Source organism: Moschus berezovskii, chromosome 19, assembly GCF_049115385.1.
Source record: "Moschus berezovskii isolate FMDL1 chromosome 19, NW_MosBer_1.0, whole genome shotgun sequence".
Lineage (NCBI taxonomy): Eukaryota > Metazoa > Chordata > Mammalia > Artiodactyla > Moschidae > Moschus > Moschus berezovskii.
Window position 1 is genome coordinate 11913752 of NC_142478.1, and position 25147 is coordinate 11938898.

Here is a 25147-nt window from a genome sequence, read left to right on the forward strand (position 1 = left end):
ACCAGCTGACCTGCCTCCTGAGAAACTTGTATGCAGGTCAAGAAGTATCAGTTAGAACTGGACATGGAACAACAGACTGGGTCAAAATTGGGAAAAGAATACATCAAGGTTGTATATTGTCACCCTGCTTATTTATTTGCAGAGTACATCATGAGAAATGTTGGGCTGGATGAAGCACAAGCTCGAATCAAGATTGGTGGGAGAAATATCAGTAACCACAGAAATGCAGATGACAGCACCCTTATGGAAGAAAGCAAAGAGAAACTAAAGAGTCTCTTGATGAAAGTGGAAGAGGAGAGTGGAAAAGCTGCCTTAAAGCTCAATATTCAAAAAACGAAGATCATGGCATCCAATCCCATCCCTTCCCAAATAGATGGGAAAACAATGGAAATAGTGATAGACTTTATCTTCTCAGGCTGCAAAATCACTGCAGAAGGTGACTGCAGCCGTGAAATTAAAAGATGCTTGCTTCTTGGAAAAAAAGCTATGACAAACCGAGACAGTATATTAAAAAGCAGAGACACTTATTTGCCAACAAAGTTCATATAGTCAAAGAAAGCTGAGTGCTGAAGAACTGATGCTTTTGAACTGTGGTCTTGGAGAAGACTCTTGAGAGTCCCTTGGACTGCAAGGAGATCCAACCAGTCCATCCTAAAGGAAATCAACCCTGAATATTCATTGGAAGGACTGATGCTGAAGCTGCAACTCCAATACTTTAGCCACCTGATGCGAAGAGCTGCCTTATTTGAAAAGACCCTGATGTTGGGAAAGATTGAAGGCTGGAGGAGAAGGGGATGACAGAGGATGAGATGGTTGAATGGTATCACCTTCTCAATGGACATGAGTTTGAGCAGCTCTGGGAGATGGTGAAGGACAGGGAAGCCTGGCATGCTGCAGTCTATGGGGTCACAAAGAGTCAGACACGACTGAGTGACTGAATAACAACAAAAGCCTCTTGACTCTGGGGGTTAGACTCAGGAAGGAAGGGGTGGGATGCTTGTTGTAAGGTAGGATACCTTTACTTGTTGTAAAGGTCTACAGCAAGTATATAAATTAAAGACACTATTAACCAAGCATCTGCCTCGGTTAATTTCTTTCTTTCTGTCTCGGTCTCTTCCCTCCTTTTCTCATCAAATCTCTTAGAATCTAAGTTTTCTAAGAAGCTTTAATTTTTAATGAATTACTCCAGAATAAATACATATGTCACCAAATTGTCCCCCAGAAGGATTGTTCAAAGTGAAATTCTCATCAGCAGGGTGTGAGCTAGTCCATCTAGTGGCTTGCTTGCCAGCTTGGTAACCTGGTTTTCCCCATCTTTATCAATTCCATAAAGGAATACAGTCCTCTCTTTTAAAAGAGCCCATTTGGCTATTGGTTTAAATGATCATACTTGTAAATGTAACCTTTTAAAGTGCTTATTAATGCCTTCCATGGTAGTAAGTCAATCTTGCATTCTTAGGATAAAATCTACAGGGCAATGATGAATGGTTCTGTGAATACCCTGACAGAGGTCAGTTATCTCTGCTATTAAAGATTTCAACATGTATGTTAACCAGGGACATTGACCTCTGACATCTCTCTGGTATCTGAGAACTTGAGCATTCTTCATTCTAAGGGGTCAAACAGTGGGAATAATTATTAGGTGTACAATGTGGTAAAGAAGGAATGCTGCTGCTACTGCTGCTGAGTCGCTTCAGTCGTGTCTGACTCTGTGTGACCCCATACATGGCAGCCCACCAGGCTCCCCTGTCCCTGGGATTCTCCAGGCAAGAACACTGGAGTGGGTTGCCATTTCCTTCTACAATGCATGAAAGTGAAAAGTGCAAGTGAAGTCACTCAGTCATGTCCGACTCTTCGCAACCCCATGGACTGCAGCCCACCAGGCTCCTCCATCCATGGGATTTTCCAGGCAAGAGTACTGGAGTGGGTCGCCATTGCCTTCTCCAAAGAAGGAATAAGGTGAGGTGTTTCTTACTGTCAAGTAAATTTCATAAGCTTATAATGTATTGCAGTATATTATAGATCCTAAGATGTTCTGTACTAAAATACTCTGTTAAGATCTGTTTTATCATGGTATATTACATCTATTTGGCTACATATATAGAATGCTTTCTGAATAGAATAGCTAATAACTTCCAACAGAACATTTGAGTGTTTAACATTTTGAAGAGAGCATAGTTTTCTTTTGTTATGTATTTGGTGTTAAGTTTTATGCTAGCTTAACAAAATAAAGCCATCTTTTATTGTTCTCAAAAACAATTTAAATAGAAAGCATGTAAGTTTTCTTTGAAACTTTGAAAGAATGAGCCTGTGAAATTAACTAGTGTCAGTTATTTTTATGATTATTACATTAATTTTTCAATTTCTTTTATGCTTACTTAAATATTTGGCTTTGTATTTTTCATATATTTTGGTTTCCTAGTCCATTCTTTTGGAAATTCTTTTATCAAAAGAGTATCTATGTCATTAGGATTTTTTAATTAATAGGAAAATTGCATATATATGTATACTTAATATTTAAAAATTTTGTCACTTCTTGTATTCACTTTTATTTACAATATTTTATTTTTTATTTATAATATTTTATAACATTTTTCTCTCACATTTTTAATCTTTTCTAGGTTTCAGTTCAGTTCAGTTCAGTTCAGTCGCTCAGTCGTGTCCGACTCTCCGCGACCCCATGAATCACAGCACGCCAGGCCTCCCTGTCCATCACCAACTCCTGGAGTTCACTCAAACTCATGTCCACAGAGTCGGTGATGCCATCCAGCCATCTCATTCTCCGTCGTCCCCTTCTCCTCCCGCCCCTAACCTTTCCCAGCATCAGAGTCTTTTCCAGTGAGTTAACTCGTCGCATGAGGTGGCCAAAGTATTGCAGCTTCAGCTTTAGCATCAGTCCCTCCAATGAACATCCAGGATTGATCTCCTCTAGAATGGACTGGTTGGATCTCCTTGCAGTATAAGGGACTCTCAAGAGTCTTCTCCAACACCACAGTTCAAAAGCATCAATTCTTCAGCGATCAGCTTTCTTCACAGTCCAACTCTCACATCCATACATGACCACGGGAAAAACCATAGCCTTGACTAGACGGACCTTGGTTGGCAGGTTGGCAAAGTAATGTCTCTGCTTTTTAATATACTATCAAGGTTGGTCATAACTTTCCTTCCAAGGAGCAAGCGTCTTTTAATTTCATGGCTGCAATCACCATCTGCAGTGATTTTGGAGCCCCAAAAAATAAAGTCTGACACTGTTTCCACTGTTTTTCCATCTATTTCCCATGAAGTGATGGGACCAGATGCCATGATCTTTGTTTTCTGAATGTTGAGCTTCAAGGATCCGCTGGTGGCTCAGAAGTTAAAGCTTCTGCCTCCAATGCGGGAGACCAGGGTTCGATCCCTGGGTCGGGGAGATCCCCTGGAGAAGGAAACGGTAACCCACTCCAGTATTCTTGCCTGGAGAATCCCATGGATGGAGAAGCCTGGTAGGCTACAGTCCATGGGGTCGCATAGAGTCGGACACGACTGAGCGACAGAACAGAACAAGGATCTAGGTTAAACTTTTCTAGGTTTACTGAGATATAATTGACACACATCACTGTATATATTTAAATGTACAAAATAATGGTTGACTTACTGTGTTATGAAACTACAATAAGTTTGGTTAGCATCCAGCATCTCATTTGCGTTTTTACTTGAAGTATAGCTGATTTACAATATTATATCAATTTTAGGTATATGACATAATGATTCAATGATTTTTATAGTCATATTACATTTAAAGTGATTATAAAACCACAGCCATATTTCTCTGTGCAGTACTAAATATTCCTGTTGCTGCTGCTGAGTCACTTCAGTCGTGTCTGACTCTGTGTGACCCCATACACGGAAGTCCACCAGGCTCCCCTGTCCCTGGGATTCTCCAGGCAAGAACACTGGAGTGGGTATTCCTGTTGCTAGTTTATTTTATAGATAGTACTTGGTATCTTTTCATCTCTTACCCCTATCAGGCCCCTTCCCTCCCCTCCCCAGTCTGATAACCACTAGTCTGTTCTCTTTATCTGTGAGTCTCTTTCTTTTTTTGCTATATTCACCAGTTTTAATTTTTAGATTCCACATATCAGTGATATTGTACAGTATTGTCTTTATCTGTCTGACATTTAACTAAGCGTAATACCCTATAGATCCATCCACATTGTAGCAAATGGCAGGATTTCATACTTTTTTACAGTGGGTTAATATCCCATTGTGGATACACCACATCTTTATCCGTTCACCTGCCAATGGACCTTTATGCTGTTTCAATGTCTCATTTCTAGCCATTATAAATAGTGCTGCTATTATCACTGGGGATGCATGTATCTTTTCAAATTAGAATTTTCATCTTTTCAAGATACATGCCCAAGACCAGGACTGCTGGATCATATAATTACTCTATTTTTACTTTTGTGAAGAAACTCCATACTATGTTCCATAGTGGCTAATTTACATTCCTATCAGCAGTGTACAGGGGTCCCTTTTTCTTTGCATGTTCACCAACATTTATTATTTGTGGTCTTTTTGATGATAGCCATTTTGAGAGGTGTGAGGTGATATCTCACTGTGGTTTTGATTTCCATTTATCTGATGTTGAGCATTTATTTTGCATGTGCTTCTTGGTCATTGTATGTCTTCTTTGGAAAAATGTCTATTGAGGTCTTCTGCCCAATTTTCAAATCAAGTTTGGTGGGGTTTTTGATACTGAATTATATGAACTATGTATGTATTTTGGATATCATTCTCTCATTGATCACTTCATTTGCAAGTATTTTCTATTTTTCAGTAGATTGTCTTATTTTGTCAATGAATTCCTTTGCTGTGCAAAAGCTTTTAAGTTTAATTAGATCCCATTTGTTCCTTATTGCTTTTACTTCTTTTGCCATAGGAGAAAGAGCCAAAAAATATTTCTAAGATTTATGTCAAAGACTGTTCTTATGTCCTCGTCTAGTTTTATGACTTCAGGTCTTACATTTAGGTCTCTAGCTCATTTTTAGTTCATTTTTTTTAACATGGTGTGAGCAAATGTTCTAATTACATTGTTTTACATGAAGCTGTCCGGGTTTTCCAGCACCACTTATTGAAGACATGGCCTTTTCTCCATTGTATATTCTTGTCCCTTTGTCATAGATTAATTGACCACAAGTGTATGGATTTATTTCTGGGCTCTCTATTATGTTCTGTTGATCTATGTATCGGTATCTGTGCCAGTACCATGACATTTTGATTAGTGTAGATTTGTGTATAATCTGAAGTCAGGGAGCTGAAATATCCATCTTTGTTTTTCCTCAAGATTGTTTTGGCAATTTGGAGGCTTTTGGGGTTTCATATAAATTTTGGGATTATTTGTTCTAATTCTCTGAAAAATGTCATGTATATTTTCATAGGGATTGTATTAAATCTGTAATTACTTTGGGGAGAATGGTCATATTAACAATATTAATTATTCCAATGCAAGAACATAGTGATCTTTCCATTTCTAGGTGTCATTTTTAAATTTCTTCATCAATGCTTTATACTTTTCAGAGTATAGGTTTTTCACCTCCTTAGTAGTCTATTCCTAAATATTTTACACTTTATAATGCAATTAAATTGGGTTGTTTTCTTGCATTCTTTTTCTTATATTTCATTAATAGTGTATATAAAAGCAATATATTTCTGTATATTAGTCTTTAATCCTGCAACTTTGCTGAACCCATTCACCAGTTAATAATTTTCTGTTGGAGACTTTATAGAGTTTTCTGTATATAGTGTCATGTTAGAGAGGGAAATGGCAACCCACTCCAGTGTTCTTGCCTGGAGAATCCCAGGGACGGGGGAACCTGGTGGGCTGCCGTCAATGGGGTTGCACAGAGTCAGACACGACTGAAGTGACCTAGCAGCAGCAACATCTACAAATAATGGCAGTGTTACTTCTTCCATTCCAATTTGTATGCCTTTTATTTCTTTTTCTTGTCTTATTGTTGTGCTATGTAAAAATGGTAAGAGTGGGCATCCTTGTCTTGTTCATGAATTTAAAGGAAAGATTTTCAGCTTTTCACTGATAACTATGATGTTAGCTGTATGTTTCTCATAAAAAGCCTTTATTATGTTGAGATATGTTCCTTCTACAACCACTTTGATGAGAGTTTTTAATCATAAATCAATGCTGAATTTTGTCAATTGCTTTTTCTACATCTATTGAGATGACATGCAATTTTTAGCCTTCCTTTTTTTAATGTGGTGTATCACATTGACTGATTTGCAAATACTGAAACATCTTTGCTTCCCTGAAGTAAATCCCACTTGATCATGGTTTATGATCATTTTTATACATTGTTGAATTGTTTGATAGTATTTTGATCTAAATATATTTATCAGAGATATCAAATTTTTGTAGTGTCTTTGGTTTTGGTATCAAGATAATAGTAACCTCGCAGAATGAACTGTGGAGCTGTCCATCTCTTTCATCTCTGGAATAGCTTGAAGCTAGGTATTACTGTTTTTATATGTTTGGTAGAATTTCCCTGTGAAGCTATTACTGGACCTTTGTTTCCTGGGAGGTTTCTTGTTTTCTTCTTTTTATAAACTCAGTTTCACTCCTTGGGATTGGTCTGTTCAAACTGTCTCCTCCTTCCTGATTCAGTCTTGAAAGATTAGCTATTTCTAGAAATGTGTCTGTTCACTCTGAGTTATCCACTTTGTTGCCATGTAACAGTTAGAACTGGTCATGGAACAACAGACTGGTTCCAAATAGGAAAAGGAGTACGTCAAGGTTGTATATTGTCACCCTGCTTATTTAAATTATGTGCAGAGTACATCATGAGGAACGCTGGGCTGGAAGAAGCACAAGCTGGAATCAAGATTGCCGGGAGAAATATCAATAATCTCAGATATGCAGATGACATCATCCTTATGGCAGAAAGTGAGGAGGAACTAAAAAGCCTCTTGATGAAAGTGAAAGAGGAGAGTGAAAAGGTTGGCTTGAAGCTCAACATTCAGAAAACAAAGATCATGGCATCTGGTCCCATCACTTCATGGGAAATAGATGGAAAAACAGTGGAAACAGTGTCAGACTTTATTTTTTGGGGCTCCAAAATCACTGCAGATGCTGATTGCAGCCAGGAAATAAAAAGACGCTTACTCCTTAGAAGGAAATTTATGACCAACCTAGATAGCATATTAAAAAGCAGAGACATTACTTTGCCAACCAAGGTCCATCTAGTCAAGGTCGCAAAGAGTCGGACACGACTGAGCGACTGAACTGAACTGAACTGTAGTATTGTTTTATGAGTTTTTGCATTTCTGGGATATTGGTTGCTATTTCTCCTTTTCATTTTTTTTTTAAACTGAAGGATAGTTGCTTTATAATAAATAGTGTGTTGTTTCTGCCATACATCAGCATGAATCAGGCATAGGTACATATACGTCCCCTCCTTCTTGAACCTCCCTCCCACATCCCACCCCAATCCTCCCTCTAGATTGTTACAGAGTTCTAGTCTGAATTAACTGAGTCACGCAGAAATTTCCACTGGCTGTCTATTTTACATACGGCATATGTTTCCCTGTTACTCTATTTGTCAGACCCTCTCCTTCCCCCACCTGTTGGAACACGTTTTTTTCTGTATGTCTTTGTCTCCATTTCTGCCCTGCAGATAGGTTCAGGACCATTTTTCTAGATTCCATATATAAGTATTCAGTTCAGTTCAGTTCAGTCGCTCAGTCGTGTCCGACTCTTTGCGACCCCATGAATCACAGCATGCCAGGCCTCCCTGTCCAGCACCAACTCCCGGAGTTCACTTAAACTCATGTCCACAGAGTCGGTGATGCCATCCAGCCATCTCATTCTCTGTCGTCCCCATCTCCTCCCACCCGCAATCCCTCCTAGCATCAGACTCTTTTCCAGTGAGTCAACTCGTTGCATGAGGTGTCCAAAGTTTTGGAGTTTCAGCTTTAGCATCAGGCCTTCCAATGAACACCCAGGATTGATCTCCTTTAGAATGGACTGGTTGGATCTCCTTGCAGTCTAAGGGACTCTCAAGAGTCTTCTCCAGCACCACAGTTCAAAAGCATCAATTCTTCGGCGATCAGCTTTCTTCACAGTCCAACTCTCACATCCATACATGACCACGGGAAAAACCATAGCCTTGACTAGACGGACTTTGGTTGGCAAAGTAATGTCTCTGCTTTTTAATATGCTATCTAGGCTGGTCATAACTTTCCTTCCAAGGAGTAAGTGTCTTTTTATTTCCTGGCTGCAATCAGCATCTGCAGTGATTTTGGAGCCCAAAAAAATAAAGTCTGACACTGTTTCCACTGTTTCCCCATCTATTTCCCATGAAAAGATGGGACCAGATGCCATGATCTTCATTTTCTGAATGTTGAGCTTCAAGCCAAACTCTTTACTCTCCTCTTTCACTTTCATCAAGAGGCCTTTGAGTTCCTCTTCACTTTCTGCCATAAGGGTGGTGTCATCTGCATATCTGAGGTTATTGATATTTCTCCCGGCAATCTTGATTCCAGCTTATGCTTCTTCCAGCCCAGCGTTCCTCATGATGGACTCTGCATATAAGTTAAATATAAGCATTAATGTATGATAATTTTCTCTTTCCTATTTACTTCACTCTGTATAATAGGTTCTAGGTTAATCCACCTCATTAGAATTGACTCAAATGTGTTCCTTTTTATTACTGAGTAATATTCCATTATATATATTTATCACAGATTCCTTATTCCTTCATCTGCTGCTGGACATTGAGATTGCTTCCGTGACCAAACTATGGTACATAGTGCTGCAATGAACAATGGGGTCTAGTGTCTTTTTCAATTATGGTGTACTCAGGGTATATGCCCAGTAGTGGATTGTTGGGTCATACGGCAGGTTTACTCCTAGTTTTTTAGGGAACTTCTATAATGTCTTCCACAGTGCCTGTATCATTTTACATTACCACCTGTAGGGCAAGAGGTTTCCTTTTCTCCACACCCTCTCCAGCATTTATTGTTTGTAGATTTTTGACGATGGCCATTCTGACTGGTGTGAGGTAATATCTCATTGTAGTTTTGACTTGCATTTCTCTAATAATGAGTGATCTTGAGCATCTCTTCATGTGTTTATTAGCCCTCTCTATGTCTTCCTTTTGAGATATGTCTGTTTAGGTCTTCTGCTCACTTTTTGATTGTTTTTCTATCATTGAGTTGAATGTGTTGTTTCTGTATTTTGGAAATTAATCCTTTGTCAGTTGTTTAATTTGCTGTTATTTTCTGCCATTCTGAGAGTTGTCTTTTCACCTTGTTAATAGTTTGTTTTGCTATGCAAAAGCTTTTAAGTTTAATTAGGTCCCACATATTTATTTTTGTTTTTATGTCCATTACTCTAGGAAGTGTATATAAAGTTTCATACAATTAAAATATTCTTTCTTTTTAAAATGTGTGTATCTCTATTATTGTACTCTTTATCTGCTAAACATTTAAAAATTTATAATGATTTCTTTAAATATAACTGCAAAAAGATTTTAATGTATTCTTATATTTCCAAAGTTTTAAAATATATTTGATATCTGTGTTATTACATATAAAACTTCAGTTTAGTTCAGTTCAGTCACTTAGTTGTGTCCGACTCTTTGCAACCCCATGAACCACAGCACACCAGGCCTCCCTGTCCATCACCAACTCCCGGAGTTCACTCAAACTCATGTCCATCGAGTCGGTGATGCCATCCAGCCATCTCATTCTCTGTCGTCCCCGTCTCCTCCTACCCCCAATCCCTCCCAGCATCAGACTCTTTTCCAGTGAGTCAGCTTGTCGCATGAGGTGTCCAAAGTTTTGGAGTTTCAGCTTTAGCATCAGGCCTTCCAATGAACACCCAGGATTGATCTCCTTTAGAATGGACTGGTTGGATTTCCTTGCAGTCTAAGGAACTCTCAAGAGTCTTCTCCAACAGCACAGTTCAAAAGCATCAATTCTTCGGCGATCAGCTTTCTTCACAGTCCAACTCTCACATCCATACATGACCACGGGAAAAACCATAGCCTTGACTAGACAGACCTTGGTTGGCAAAGTAATGTCTCTGCTTTTTAATATGCTATCCAGGCTGGTCACAACTTTCCTTCCAAGGAGTAAGCGTCTTTTAATTTCATGGCTGCAATCAGCATCCGCAATCGGAGAAGGCAATGGCAAGCCACTCCAGTACTCTTGCCTAGAAAATCCCATGGATGGAGGAGCCTGGTAGGCTGCAGTCCGTGGGGTTGCTAAGGGTCAGACACGACTGAGTGACTTCACTTTCACTTTTCACTTTCACACATTGGAGAAGGAAATGGCAACCCACTCCAGTGTTCTTGCCTGGAGAATCCCAGGGACGGGGAAGCCTGGTGGGCTTCCGTCTATGGGGTCACACAGAGTCGGACACGACTAAAGTGACTTAGCAGTAGCAGCAATCAGCATCCACAGTGATTTTGGAGCTCCCAAAAATAAAGTCTGACACTGTTTCCACTGTTTCCCCATCTATTTCCCATGAAGTGATAGGACCAGATGCCATGATCTTCGTTTTCTGAATGTTGAGCTTCAAGCCAACCTTTTCACTCTCCTCTTTCACTTTCATCAAGATGCCTTTGAGTTCCTCTTAAAGCTATCATAATGTCATTGGATAAAGGAGAATCTGTCAGTAAGAAAACATCCTTCTGTCTTTTATAATGTATTGCCTTTACTTTTACTTCATTTGTCATTTAACATTGGCACTCATAATTTGTGTTTGATTGTCTTCACATTCTAGATCAATGTTTCTCATATGTGGTCTAGGGACTCCTGTCAGTCCTTGAGAACCTTTCAGAAAGCTCATGAGTTCAACATTTTCAGGGTAATTCTAGATATTATTTTCCTTCTTCATTTTCATTCTCTCAGGAATGTACAGTGAAACTTTCCAATCCACAAATAGCTCTGATCCATACATACATCTCACTCTGATTGCTAACAGTATGTAAGTCTGTGTATTTTGTGCTTTAAATTTTTCTCAGCTTTTATAAAATATCTAGAGGAAAACATAAGAGAAAGTCCAGTGACCTTGAGTTAAGCAAAGTTTTCTTAGATAGGATACAAAAGAGTCAACCATAAAATAAAAATTGATAAATTGGACTTGATCAAAATTTAAAATTTCATCTCTTTGAAAAACACTGTTAGAAAAAAGAAAAGACAAGGCACAGAATAGAAGAAAATATTTTGAAAAACATAAATATAATAAAGGACTAGTATCCAGAAGATATCAAGAACTCTTAAGATTCAATAAAAATTAAATAACTCAATGGGTAAAAGATTTGAATAGACACATTACTGAAGATACATAGAAAGCAAACAAAAAGCACTAAAAACATCTTCAACATCATTAGTCATTCAGTTCAGTTCAGTTCAGCCACTCAGTTGTGTCCGACTCTTTGCGACCCCATGAACTGCAGCACATTAGTCATTAGGAAAATGCAAACCAAAATCACAATAGGATAATATGACACTTCTATTAGAATACCTAAACTAAAAATTTTTTAACTGACAAAAGTCAAGTCTCAGCAGGAATACTGGGTATGTGGAACTCATTAGAATGGAAACATGTTCAACCACTTTGGAACTGTGTTTTATAAAGTTGTTTCTTACACTTACTGTGTGTCATAACAATCCCACTCCTGAGATTTTACCAGAGAAATGGAGACATACATCCACACAAAAATCTATTCAAAACTGTTCATAACATCTTTATTTCTAATAACCGAAATTCTGAAAATCCCAAATACCCACTGACTAGTGAATCAGTAAAGAAATCATGGTGCAGAACTATATAGTGGAACAGTACACAGGAATAAAAATGACCAAACTGCTGATACATATAGCAACACAGACGAATCTCAAAACCACTGTTAAGTGAAAGAATCCAGACTCCATAGGCTGTGTGATATATAACTCCATTTATATAGTGTCTGCCAATAGTAAAACTATAGGGCCACAAAACAAGGCTGGGAATGGAAAGAGGGATTTAACATCAAAAGGTCATGAAAGCATGCTGTATCTTAATCGTATTGGTGGATACACGAGTCCAGAGATTTGTCAAAATTCATAGACCTGCACACGTAAGAGCTAATTTTAATGTATATAAATCAATTAACATGACTAAAAATAATTCAGTTTTAGTTTTTGAAATGCAATCTATATAGATAAATATAATCACAAGAATAAAGAATTTGGATTCACAATAACTTTTTAGAGGATAAAGATATCCTTAGATCAAAAAGTATGAGAATAATTATTATATATCATCGTAATATCATTTTTATTTATTTTCATTTAGTTTCTTGCATTTTGTAAAGCAGTGTACTACTGGATTTCTCAAATCTAATCTAAATATCTTCAGCCTTTATTAAGATTAGAACATGTAATTATTGTTAAAAATATTTTTGTCTTACTCCAGTCCTCTTATTTTGTCTTTTTAAAAACTACCTTTTGCAAGGTGGAATTTAAACTTTCTCCAGTCAACTAAAAAGTATACTTTTTGCCTACCTGAATTAACCTTTAAGTTTTCTAAACACAAATATAGTTTTTTCTAATTATCAGGGAGAAAAACAAAATAATGCTTCTTATCTTTCCCATATACCTTATGAGATCAGAAATTAATCAATTTATCCATCCTATCTTATTCTAAAGCTGTGGTCTTGAAACATAGGCTGTAATCATAAATTATTTTATATTATACATGTTCTCTATCAAAGAACATGCATTTTAAGATATATTAATAATCATAAATGCATAAATATTTACTAAGCCTGCTACTCTGTTCTGTTCACTCCATTCATTCATCCCTGTTTAATTCTTTCCATTATGAAATATATGATTTTTTGTGTGTGTAAGGAGGACGGATTGCTGTGCCAAGTATCTTTCATCAGTTCATCACTTCCCTTTTCCGTGCTTTTCTCTGCAGTGACGGATTGGTTTGAATACCTTAAATCATTGGGATTCCTGCTCTGTGTTTTCTGTTGCATTTAGCTTATGGGGTCAAGAGTTTGGAGGAGAAAAGAGAGTGCGATTAGCATATATTTTGCCCTCAGGAAATTGCCTCAATTTGTTGTTGTTCAGTCACTACGTCCTGTCTGACTCTGCATCCCCATGAACTACAGCACGCCAGGCCTCCCTGTCCTGCACTATCTCCTGGAGTTTGCTGAAACTCCTGTCTACTGAGTCAATGATGCCATCCAACCATCTCATCCTCTGTCACCCCCTTCTCCTCTTGCCCTCAGTCTTTTCTAGGATTGGGGTCTTTTCCAGTGAATCAGCGCTTCCCTTCAGGTGGCCAAAGTATTGGAGTTTCAGCTTCAGTCCTTCAATGAGTATTCAGGGTTGATTTCCTTTAGGATTGACTTTCCAAGGGACTCTCAAGAGTCTTCTCTAGCACCACGGTTCAAAAGCATCAATTCTTCAGTGCTCGGCTTTCTTTATGGTCCAACTTTCGCATCCATATATGACTACTGAAAAAAAAACATAGCTTTGACTAGATAGACCTTCTTTGGCAAAGTGATGTCTCTGTTTTTTAATATACTGTCTGGATTTGTCATAGGTTTCCTTCCATGGAGTAAGCATCTTTTAATTTTGTGGCCACAGTCACCATCCACAGTGATTCTGGAGCCCAAGAAAATGAAATCTGACAATGTTTCCACTTTTTTCTCATCCATTTGCCATGAAGCGATGGGACCAGATGCCACGATCTTCATTTTTTGAATGTTGAGTTTTAAGACAGCTTTTTCATGCTCCTCTTTCACCTTCATCAAGAGACTCTTGAATTCCTTTTCATTTTCTGCCATTAAAGTGATATCATCTGCATATGTGCTGCTACTGCTAAGTCACTTCAGTCGTGTCCGACTCTGTGTGACCCCACAGACAGAAGCCCACCAGGCTCCCCCGTCCTTGGGATTCTCCAGGCAAGAACACTGGAGTGGGTTGCCATTTCCTTCTCCAATGTGTGAAAGTGAAAAGTGAAAGTGAGGTCACTCAGTCGTGTCCAACCCTTAGCGACCCCACAGACTGCAGCCTACCAGGCTCCTCCATCCATGGGATTTTCTAGGCAAGAGTACTGGAGTGGCTTGCCATTGTCTTCTCTGCATATGTGAGGTTGTTGATATTTCTCCCAGCAAACTTGATTCCAGCTATTGAGTCATCCAACCCAGCATTTCATATGATGTACTCTGCATATAAGTTAACTAAGCAGGGTGATAATATTCAGCCTTGATGTACTCCTTTCCCAATTTTGAACCAGTGCATTATTCCATGTCCAGTTCTAACTGCTGGTTCTTGACCTGCATGCAGGATTCTCAGGAGGCAGGTAAGGTGGCCTGGTATTCCCATCTCTTTAGGAATAGTCCACAGTTCGCCTCAAGTTAGTATATTTTTTAACAGAAAGTCACTGATCACCTCAATGTGGCCTGCTTTACATAACACATTCACAGTTTGGATCCAACCACACCTCTCTCCATCTTCTTTTCCCTTTGGGCCTAGGGGTAGTGGCAGCGGGGTGAAAAAGGCCTGGACTGTTACATTATTCCTTTTGGTTCTCCTACATCTCACTCACTCATTTGTAACTAGTCTCCCTGTATATAAATTCTCATTTATTTTTAACCTAATTTGAGTCTCCACCTATTTTGTGTAGGGACACTGATGTCACTGGTTATTCATAAGACTGGCTAAGATATAGCTGGCATAGGATCTCTTTTCATAATTTTGCAACGTTATAAACTTTTTCACTGCATATACTCCAGGTTTTTGTTGTTGTTTGTTTTTTCAGTGCAGACATATTGTTCAATTTGTCTTTGCTTATCACACTGCCTCCGTTGTTTTGCATTTTCCTTAAGTTCACTCATAATTTTTATATTGGATCTTTGTTCTGTCTTCACTATCTGCTATCTTCTCTCCTATTACTGTCATTTCTCTATCTTACCTCTGCATGCCAGAGCACTTACCTACTCACCCTTGACATTACGCATTTGGTTTTCTGCAACATTAATCCTTCCCTTTACCAGCAGACTTTCATCTGTCATCACATGCTTAGTTTGTGGTCGTTTAAAAAAAATTAAATCCCACTCCCAATGTTTATTTTTATAGCACTACTTCTCTGGATGACTTTTGCTTCTGTATCATAAGACTTTTAACTTCTTATAAACTAGGTGTTTGTCCAGTAACTGGGTGATTTTGTTAAATTTGTATTAAATTTTCTTATTTTCCCTGAAGAAACTCACTTTCTGGGTTCTATTCATTTAATTATAAACTACTGAAATGTTATCCTACTTCTGTATACTGTACTACATAACATTCTTTTTTTGTTTGCTTCTCTAAGAAGTCATCCACTATCCAAATTTTCCCAGCTCCATTTCCTTTTCATTTTGGGTGAGTAGACTCCCAGGCTCATATGTCCATCTGAAGAGCAAAACTACATACCTAACTTTTAGCTCCAATCCTCTATCTTCCTAGCCATTATGGAGTATGGATGTGCTGATCTTCTACTCTCTAATTCTGTGTCACTTAGAGTAATTGGAATCTATGGAATAATCTAATTTGAAGTTTGTCTTCCTATCAGGGCTTTTCCTGATCTACCTCTATTTACAGCTCTTTGAGTCCATGAAATAACGGGCCACTTCCATCTTCATTTTATACCTGCCCATTTTGTGCTCTCTTTCCATTTGGCTTTTTAGTCCTAAAAGGTATACAAAGAGAGCTACTGGTGGTGAGAAAAAGTGGAGAATGGTGCCTTGGCAAACTTCTAAGAAAATATCTATGTGGATGACAGACAGTTGCCCATTTTAGTGTCTGGGACGGAGCCTGGGGACACAGGACTATGGGGCTGACCTCAATAGAACCGAAATAATTCTACCTTCCTGAAGACCCTATAGGAGTTCTATAGAAAAAGCAAACTATGTGGTTCCTTCTCAATTTTAAGATTGTTTCAGTACAGATTTTTTAAGAAAAAAAAAGGAATCTAGGAACCATCAAAATGAGGATAAGATACAGGCAAGGAAATAAGATGACTCAAAGTATATGGAGGTCACAGGGGAATGAGCATAGTTTTCAGTCCTCTGGAATTCCTTTCAAGGATCTGAATTCATTCAAGCTATGATGAAACCCTCCACCTCAGGATACCAGTCTTTTCTATATTTGCTTCCACTGTTCTAAACAGCTCAAATCTGCAGTTTCTGATGACCCATTCCATACCCCTGCCTCCACATGTTGCTCACATACTATGAGTTCCATTCCTGAACACCGCCTTTCCTCAGCTCTGCCTTTCCAGACCCGACTATTCTATGGAGTTCTGTTTGGATTATACTTCTTCCCTGAAAAGACTCAATGGCTGCCATGAAAAGATGTGGGCAGAAGTCACTCTATAATAAATTTCTGCCTCATTTGAATCACAGCAAATATGCTTTCTCTAATTTCTATATTGGGTTTCCAATCTAAAATATTTTCCTGGGCTTAAAAATGTTGGAGATCTACTATTAATCTTAGTCAGATTCTTTCTATATATTTGTTTAATTTTTCTCAGCCACAAGGGTTGGCTTCTTTTCTTTTTAAGTTTTTTTATTTTTAATTCAGTTCAGTTCAGTTCAGTCGCTCAGTCATGTCCGATTCTTTGCGACCCCATGATATTTTTAATTGGATGGTAATTATTTAACAATATTGTAATGGTTTCTGCCATATATCAATATGAATAAGGCATAGGTATACATATATACCCCCCGCTCAAAACCTCCCTTCCACCTTCCTCCCCTCCCCGCCTCCCAGGTTGTCACAGAACACTGGCTTTGGGTTCCCTGTGCCATACGGCAAATTCCCACTGGCTATCTACTTTACATATGGTGATGGATATGTTTCCATGCTAGTCTCTCAAATCATCCCACCTTCTTCCACCACTGTGTCCAAAAGTCGGCATCTCCACTGCTGCCCTGCAAGTAGGTTCTTCAGTACCAGCTTTCTAGATTCCATATATATGTGTTAGAACATGATATTTGTCTTTCTCTAACTTACTTCACTTTGTACAGGCTCTAGGGTCATCCACCTCATTAGAACTGACTCAAATGTGTTCCTTTTTAGAGCTGAATAATATTCCATGGTGCATATGAACCACAACTTCTTTATCAATTCATTGACTTCTGAATAAAAGGTAAATTCTCAGTAGCAGGGATTATTCATAACTTTGGTGTTTAAGTAAGGTCAATAGAACCCAGAAGAATGTTTTACACATTTTGAGAACTCAATATACTCTACATCAAGATATAATTAAGATATATGTGTCCCTCTTATGGGTAGAACTGTGCCCCAGCAATATTCATATGTTGAAATTTTAACTCTCAGTACCTTAGAATGTAACCTTACTTGGGAAAGCGTTGTTACAGAGGTAATTCTTTGAAGTCATACTGAACTAAGGTGAGCTCTAACGCAATATGACTGGTGTTTTTATAAAAAGGGGAAATTTAGGCACACACATGCACGTAAGGAGAAAGAATGCCATGTGAAAATGAAGGCAGAGATCCGGGTGATGCAGAAGCCAAGAAGATAGGAGAGAAGCCTGAAGCAGACTCTCCCCACAGTCCCCAGAAGGAGTTAATAGTGCTAACCTGAATTCAGGTTTCCAACCTGAAGAACTGCAAAGCAATAAATTTCTGCTCCTTAAGCTACTCAGTTGTGATGCTTTGTTATGACAGCCATAGGAAACTAACACAGTCTCTAATGACAGAAACAGATGAAGGACAAAACAAATGTGATTCTCCACCTTCCTGTGAAACTCTGGATTTGACTATAAGGAAACTGCACAAAGTTGTAGCTTCCACTCAGCAGAACCCAGGTCTTACTGTGAAGAAATCCAGGGCATGGTAGGCCAACACTGTAGAGCTAAGTCGGTGTTTGTTGTGATTTTGGAAAAGCCAGGATAATGAGAGGGCTCTAGGACTCAGCCCTGTGTCATTTGGGTAGCACAGTTCAAAGAGCAGGATGCAGAGGTCTGGCCTCTGTTGGGATTACCATGGAAATAATGGCCAATGCAGAGGGTCTGGGACTCTGGTCTCCTTCTCCAAGACACAAGCACAGCAGGCTTAAAGCCACATTGGCTGCAGGAAGCATTAAGCAAGGTTTGGTGCTGGTAACCCTGGAATGAGCTGGCTGCACCATCCACACCAATATAACCATGCCTTGGAAATGGGTTTTTCCTTAGTTTTCACCTTAGGACATGTCCAGAGCCTCCAAGGATAAATTTAGAAGGGAATTGTTATTGCTCTGGGCCCTGAAGAAAAAATAAACAATTCCACAAAGGAAATATGTAAAGGCTTACTTGTCATGAAATCATAAGACTAGAAGAAAGCCTCAGAGAGACTAAGACCTATTCCTCTATCACTAAGTCTTCGCTTAAAGATAAGAAGCTACTTTATAAAGAAAGGTGAGAAGGCAATTTTCCATCTGTCTTCTCTGTTGTTTGCTACTTGGAATTGCAAGGGAGAGAGGAAAGATGTAAAGAGTGGGGAAACACATCGATCATACTAAAAACCCACATTCATATTTGCTCTCCATGTTACAGAATGATTTTAGGGCCAGTTATTTTATTTTGTTCTCTCAGCAACCCTATAGGGCTGAAATTATTCCCTTTCTTTTACACCTTAGGAGACATTTATTAATTTTTTTTCTAAAAGTAAAATTGAGAACTGGCTCAAGTTCATATATCTAATCAAATTACCAGCTGAAATTTCACATTCAGAACTTCTAGCTACAAATATTATATTATTTCCACAGACACACTGGAGAGAAGCAGCAGGAGAGGTGGACAGGGTGTAAGGAAGAAAGAGAAGAAGGGGCCTTCCATCGGGGTCCAGTGGCTAAGAACCTACCGTCACGGACAGAGGAGCCCGGTGGGCTACAGGTCATGAGGTTCAAAGAGTCAGACACAACTTAGCAATTAAACTACCACTGCAATGCAGGGGATACAGGCTGGATCCCAGGTCAGGGAAATAAGATCTCACAGGCTGTGGGGCTGCTAAGCCCATTTGCCACAACGAGAGAGCTTGCATACCACAATGAAGACTCAGTGCAGCTACAAAAAAAAGAGAGAGAAGAAAGATGGACCTATGGGAAGGGACTTCCTTTTCATGGGGGTAAGATTAAAGACCACACAGGATGGGAGGGTCCTCTTCTACCTTGTCTGAGCCTGGCCTGGTTTTATCTGCACCCTGGCCACCACACTGCACAGCTGAGTTTCAACTCTTTTTATAGGTTTAGGTCATTTTTATCCAAGCTTCACTCCAGGCTTTATAATTATCACCCCACTAGCATTTCCTCCCAGGCTTCACCTTGCAGCCTCTTGGCATCTCTGTGTCTTTTCTTCAAATCTTCCATGTATTATCTGTATTTCCCCTCGGTTGTAGACGCCAAAGCTGGATGAAATCTTACGACTCAGTTTTTCCTTCCATCTACCACACTCTACTTCACAATGAAGGTGTCGGTCGAAAGATTAGAATGATTCACTCACCTTATGTCAGTTTTTAAACTACATTTAAGTAATGAGAGGTATACCTTAGAGCCAGTATTTCATTTAGCTGGCGAATGTTTCGGTTGTTTCTCTATTTAATAATACCAACTGATAATTAGATGATGAAAGGGGAAAATAAATTATGTTGCTTCTAAACAACACTATACTTTTCTGGGTTGCCACTCATCTTTGGGGTGCCATTTTCCATTTCAGGCAACAGGGAACCTGGTAAAAGGTGAGCAAAACTTTCCATCAAGTAACGATGGGAAAAGGACAAAAATGGCTCTCTACTTCTAGTGACCATCATCTATTACTACTTGGAAACAAGAGTGAACGTTAGTTGATAAATCAGTATGTATCACTCACCACGTGCTAAGGATTTCCTGTTCTTAGTAGCCTTTAATCCCCTCAACCTTAGAGAGCAGATATTGTGACTTCCATTGCAGAAAAGAAGAACATCAATCCAGGCCCATTTAACTGTAAAGGTTTTAGCTATTATGATATAACACCAGAATGCTTGCAATATTATTTACTGCCTAGACTAGAGAGAGAAAAAGAGACAGACAACCACAGAGGAAATATTGTAAGGAAAGGGGAAAAGTATGTTTGATGTATTTCGAAAATAAATAATGCAACTTTACAAATGACAGTAGAAAAAAGTAGGAATGGAAACACTTTCCTTGGAGTGCTGGAGTGTGGATGGCACAACTGAAACGGCTATTTAGGAGTCTGATCATCTTCCCAGATAAACGCCCTCCTCATCCTATTTTTGCTGTCTGTCTGAACCCGGACAGCAGCGGCCACATCTATGTCTCAGTTAATCAGAGCATAGTAGAGTCAGACTGGCTGTGTTAATTAACTCCAGTTGCTAAATGGTAGAGATTTATATTCAAATTAGCCACTAGACAATCCAATTAATAGATAAGAGTAACAGACTGGATCTGCCATGGCTAATTTCTACACCACCTGTTGATTCTTTAGTACTTGATCTGATCCACCACATATGATCTGATCTAACCCACACAGTTGTTAAGATGCCTAGGATACTGTGTGTGATGTTCCAGCTACTTCAACAATACATTTAAAATAGCCTTCAAATGCCACATCCTCAAAAAGAGCCAGATCTAGGATGAAAGCACATACAACAAGCCTATCTGATTTTTTAATAGATACATTTTCTAATAATAGATTCTCTAATTGAGATAAATGCATATTTTATCTTTATATATAAATATAAAAGTATGTAACAAAAATTGTCTTTAAAAGTGATTATTTTGTGCACCAGAGTTCCTTAAATTGTCATACTGGTAACTAACAACTAATAGCGTTATTATTATTATTAACTAATTGTTTAGAGAGTTTTACTTGTTTTCACATAAAGCATTCTAGTTTTACCGTTTTTCATTAAGACATTAACAGTCTCCATTACTAAAATTTTATCTTTTAGAGCTTCTGTACAAATAAAAAAATTAATAAACAATTAGAAAGTGACTGGTTGTGTGACTAATAAACCTGTATGATCTTACTGAACAGATCACTAGTCTTCATTCAGGGAATCTGTTTGATAATCGCTGCTGCAGCACAGATTTCCTGAGCTAAGAGAACTGAGTCAGGCCATTTAGTTCAAATTCTCAAAGAAGAGGATCTGAAGACCTGACAAGTTCATTGTAGATCTCCTGATTCCTAGCTGTGTATCACCTACACCTCCAGAGTCTAAGAATTTACAAAGGAAAACATCAGAAAGCATAGATCACAATTCAGTTCAGTCGCTCAGTCGTGTCCGACTCTTTGCGACCCCATGAATCACAGCACGCCAGGCCTCCCTGTCCATCACCAACTCCCGGAGTTCACTCAAACTCATGTCCATAGAAATATCTCACGTCTTGATTGCACTGAATCAATCTTGACGGTACAGTATGATTATTAAGATTGTATAGTTAGTATTAGCCTTTCAATTCTGAAATATAAATGCAAACCCACTTTGTAAAGATTTCTTGAGTATAACTGAGACTAATCATAAGAAATCACTGATTTTATTTTTGGTAGGCCATGGCAAAATGTATGGATTTTTATTCTAAAAACAATGAGACAATGGATGAATTTTCTAAATTTAAACATTTTTTATTTTCTGTTTTATTTCAAATCATTGAATTTTGACCCATACACCTTCATTACATATTATACTGACTTTGCAGTGGGGTGGGGCTGATATAACCTTTTAGCATTAATAACTAAACAAGATGGAGGTGGATAGAGAGTATAACATGTGAATCCACAGCTTGTATTTTTCTATCAATTATTCATTCACTCACCTAATTATTCAACACACATTGACCTCCTGGCTGTAGGCTTTAGGATACAGAAATGAACAAGACATGGCTGGTTCCAGACTCTACAATCCAGGATGAGATGAACATGTCAACTAGGATTACAGTGTAGAACAGGACGTGCTGTGAGCCAGGTAAGAACAGGGACAGCAAGGACATGGGATGATGTAAATGCAACCTGCGTAGCAAAGGACAGGCTAGGAGGAGATGGCTTAAAGGATCGAATTAAATATTTATAACTGGGGTGGGAGGAAGGGACAGTTCGGGAGGTTGGGATCAACACGTACACACTGCTATATTTAAAATGGATAACCAACAAGAACCTACTATATAGCAAGAGGAACTCTGCCAGCCTGGGTGGGAGGGGCGTCTGGGGGAGAATGAATACATGTACAAGCATGGCTGAGTCCCTTTGCTGTCCACCTGAAACTATTACAACATTTTTAACTGGCTATGCTCCAATATGAAATAAAAAGCTAAAAAAAGGACAGGCTACCAGGAGGAGAAGGCTTAAAGGACTGAATTCAGTATTTATAATTAAAAATATGGATGATATTTTGTTTCTTATAATATCTATCTCATTAATATTTACAATAATTTATTTACATGTATATTGTTAATAATACTTAGATAATATTTTACTGATGCCAAGTGTTATTCTAAGGACTTTACATCTATTAACTTATTTAACCCTCACAACTCCCTGAAATAGGTGCTATTATTATCTCCATTTTGATGTGAACCAAGGTTCAAGGTCATAGAGTTAGAAAGTGGCAGAAGTGGAAAATGAACTCAAACAGACTCTACTTTGTGACTAAGGAAAGGGAGTGGGAGTGAATGAAAAGTTAGGATGAGATAAGATCACAGATGTCAGCAAAAGCAAGTCACAGCAGCTTTGTGAGACACATGAACAGCTGTGAATCTGTGCGAAAGGCTGTAACTACGTGGGGCTCTTCAGTGGGTCAGAATAGGACCTTAGCACACACATCGTCACTTCACCTTCTGCTCACCTCCTACCAGACATGTCCTTTCTCCCTCCCTGCTTTTCCTTAACTGTTTCCCATCCTTTAAAACCTATCTCCTCTGTGATACTTCCAACCCATAAAACCACCATCCAACTCTTCCAGCATAAACTGCCCTTATCACATTATTCAGTAATTTTGGCTGATACCGTGCAGTAATTTTTCACAAGGATTTATGCAATAACCCCACAGGTGTCACACACAATCTTTTAAGGGTTAGAAACCATGAGCTTTTCCCTTTCTGTACTCCCACAGTGTCTAGTTCAGCTAGTAAGCATCTAGAAGGTACTAAGAGAATAAAACTGATAAAGTGAAACATTGCAGGGGCAGTAGAATCTATTGTTATTACTGTACCTTAAAACAGAAATTTCCCAACCTGTCTATCCAGTCTTTCTGAGTGTGTGTGGTATAATCAAGAGATTTAAATCTCAACAATAGATAATTATAATTTATTTGGCAAATGCCCAAACTGTTGCCCGGATTAATGGGGGGAAAAGATAAAATAATAAGGCATAACACAGATATTAGCTCTCCCTGATTTTCTAGTATCTTAACTCACAGTATTATTTTCAAGATAATCAATATATTTTAAGATTAGACGGTCTCTTATGATATAATCCTACACCTCCCAATTCGTCAGTCTCCAGGTTCACTGTTAAGACAGGATTTAATTTTTAAATTAGCCTTGACACTTGAGAGACTATTTTTAAAGATCTACCCCATAGGAAATTCCATATCCTTCCATAGTAATGCATCCTACTCAGCCAGTTCTTCCCTAGGTTTAATCTAAATCCCACACATGGTAGTTGGGGCTCATTTCCTCTTGTTTTGACCCGTGCTGTGTAAATGAAGAATAGTCAATTATGTTCAATTATGACTAAACCATTCTTAAAAAATAAAGAAAAGAACTATTAAATAACCCAGGCCTCTCTTGCTTCGCTAACTAATCATAGTTATTTTAACTTATAGACCTGATCCCCTAATTATTTTATCTTCACTACTAAATACTTTCCAAGTCCTCTACATTCTTTAGTGAAGAATCTACAGCTTAAAAATGGGACCTGGGGACTGTCTGGCTAGTAGCAAGCATAACTGCAAGATGACCTCACAGTTCCTGAGTTCTGCTCCCCTCGTAGTCCTGTTCCTGCCTCTCACTGAGATGACTCCAATCCTTACAGGGAGACTGTCTAGCATCACTGCCTGATAATCATCCCTAAAATATCCATCAGACTAAAGAAGATTACAGAGAAAGGGTCCTCTTTTTAGCTACTTGACACTCCTAGTTGAAATTCTCTGTGAATGCATTGTCATTTGTTCACATTAGTAAGAAATATACATTCATATTGCTAACCTTGTCCTCTAAGATGTACGCTATTATTATCAGTAAATTGAATGAGTACGTTTCATCTTTCCTTTTCTAGATCACTGACCGTTTTGTCCCAATCATGCCAACCCCTCTCCTAAGTTGGCATGTATTTCATAACCATGTGCTGAGTTTGGTCCTCAGTCCACTGAACTTCCCTAGGATGGCTGTAATTGTATTCCCTGATAAAATGATGAGGCTTTCCTATTGAATATAATATTAAATAGGTTAAAGTCAAAATCAGTTCAGTTCAGTTCAGTTCAGTTCAGTCGCTCAGTCGTGTCCGACTCTCCGCGACCCCATGAATCACAGCACGCCAGGCCTCCCTGTCCATCACCAACTCCCGGAGCACACTCAAACTCATGTCCACAGAGTCGGTGATGCCATCCAGCCATCTCATTCTCCGTCGTCCCCTTCTCCTCCCGCCCCCAACCTTTCCCAGCATCAGAGTCTTTTCCAGTGAGTCAACTCGTCTCATGAGGTGGCCAAAGTATTGGAGCAGCATCAAATCTTTCAAACCCTAATGTCATAATGAATGAGTCTGACAAGGTTCTTTCCATCATGAGTATTCAGTTACTTGTCCAAGTTTGAAAAAATAAAGAAAAGCTTTAATTCTGATCACCTACTACAAACTTTAAAAACTGTATTAGTCTGCTAGGGCTGTCCTAACAAAGTACCCTAGATTGGATGGCTTAAACTAATTTATTTTATCATAGTTCTGGAGGCTAGAAATCCAAGATCAAGGCAAGGCTGGTATCTACTGAGGCCTCTCTCCTTGGATTATACATGGCCATCTTCTCCTTGGTCTTCACATGATTGCCCATCTGTGCACATTTGCATCCTAATCTCTTTTTATAAGGACACAAGTTGTGTTGAATTAGGACCCACCCCAGTGACC